The 1,726-nt window shown below is 53.4% G+C and overlaps 1 non-coding gene across 1 annotated transcript in view; it reads left to right on the top strand.

The window, feature by feature from the left end:
* Window positions 1-270: 270 nt before the first annotated feature.
* The window catches only part of LOC124729494, a 1,909-nt gene continuing 453 nt past the window's right edge, over window positions 271-1,726 (top strand). Inside the window, exon 1 of the ribosomal RNA XR_007007712.1 lies at window positions 271-1,726. This exon is cut by the window's right edge and continues 453 nt beyond it. This is a non-coding gene — a ribosomal RNA (small subunit ribosomal RNA).

Below are 1,726 nucleotides of genomic sequence, written 5' to 3'. Positions count from 1 at the left end.
CGGCAGCGGCAAGCTCAGTTGGGAGCACGGGTGGTCGCACCGAAAGCGTCTACTCGCCTAACTCCGGGCGATTGCGCCTCTCTCGAACCCGACCAAGTACTTGGGACGGCGCTGCGCGCCGCCGGGACCTGAGAGGGTTTCGAGGTGTATTGTGCAGGGGAGCTCAGCCTCCTCCTGTTTGCAGAATGATTGAGCGGACGCTTGCGTGTTCGCGCGGGCCCCCGGGACACACTCCCGGGCGGCCGGCTGCTCAGCTCTAGTTGACGCAGCTCCCTGGTTGATCCTGCCAGTAGTCATATGCTTGTCTCAAAGATTAAGCCATGCATGTCTCAGTACAAGCCGCATTAAGGTGAAACCGCGAATGGCTCATTAAATCAGTTATGGTTCCTTAGATCGTACCCACGTTACTTGGATAACTGTGGTAATTCTAGAGCTAATACATGCAAACAGAGTCCCGACCAGAGATGGAAGGGACGCTTTTATTAGATCAAAACCAATCGGTCGGCTCGTCCGGTCCGTTTGCCTTGGTGACTCTGAATAACTTTGGGCTGATCGCACGGTCCTCGTACCGGCGACGCATCTTTCAAATGTCTGCCTTATCAACTGTCGATGGTAGGTTCTGCGCCTACCATGGTTGTAACGGGTAACGGGGAATCAGGGTTCGATTCCGGAGAGGGAGCCTGAGAAACGGCTACCACATCCAAGGAAGGCAGCAGGCGCGCAAATTACCCACTCCCGGCACGGGGAGGTAGTGACGAAAAATAACGATACGGGACTCATCCGAGGCCCCGTAATCGGAATGAGTACACTTTAAATCCTTTAACGAGTATCTATTGGAGGGCAAGTCTGGTGCCAGCAGCTGCGGTAATTCCAGCTCCAATAGCGTATATTAAAGTTGTTGCGGTTAAAAAGCTCGTAGTTGGATTTGTGTCCCACGCTGTTGGTTCACCGCCCGTCGGTGTTTAACTGGCATGTATCGTGGGACGTCCTGCCGGTGGGGCGAGCTGAAGGCGTGCGACCGCCTCGTGCGTGCTCGTGCGTCCCGAGGCGGACCCCGTTGAAATCCTACCAGGGTGCTCTTTATTGAGTGTCTCGGTGGGCCGGCACGTTTACTTTGAACAAATTAGAGTGCTTAAAGCAGGCAAGCCCGCCTGAATACTGTGTGCATGGAATAATGGAATAGGACCTCGGTTCTATTTTGTTGGTTTTCGGAACCCGAGGTAATGATTAATAGGGACAGGCGGGGGCATTCGTATTGCGACGTTAGAGGTGAAATTCTTGGATCGTCGCAAGACGAACAGAAGCGAAAGCATTTGCCAAGTATGTTTTCATTAATCAAGAACGAAAGTTAGAGGTTCGAAGGCGATCAGATACCGCCCTAGTTCTAACCATAAACGATGCCAGCCAGCGATCCGCCGCAGTTCCTCCGATGACTCGGCGGGCAGCCTCCGGGAAACCAAAGCTTTTGGGTTCCGGGGGAAGTATGGTTGCAAAGCTGAAACTTAAAGGAATTGACGGAAGGGCACCACCAGGAGTGGAGCCTGCGGCTTAATTTGACTCAACACGGGAAACCTCACCAGGCCCGGACACCGGAAGGATTGACAGATTGATAGCTCTTTCTTGATTCGGTGGGTGGTGGTGCATGGCCGTTCTTAGTTGGTGGAGCGATTTGTCTGGTTAATTCCGATAACGAACGAGACTCTAGCCTGCTAACTAGTCGCGTGAC

Source organism: Schistocerca piceifrons, unplaced genomic scaffold, assembly GCF_021461385.2.
Source record: "Schistocerca piceifrons isolate TAMUIC-IGC-003096 unplaced genomic scaffold, iqSchPice1.1 HiC_scaffold_1211, whole genome shotgun sequence".
Lineage (NCBI taxonomy): Eukaryota > Metazoa > Arthropoda > Insecta > Orthoptera > Acrididae > Schistocerca > Schistocerca piceifrons.
Note: the sequence above shows the minus strand (reverse complement) of the source record. Positions and strands in the feature narration are given on the sequence as shown.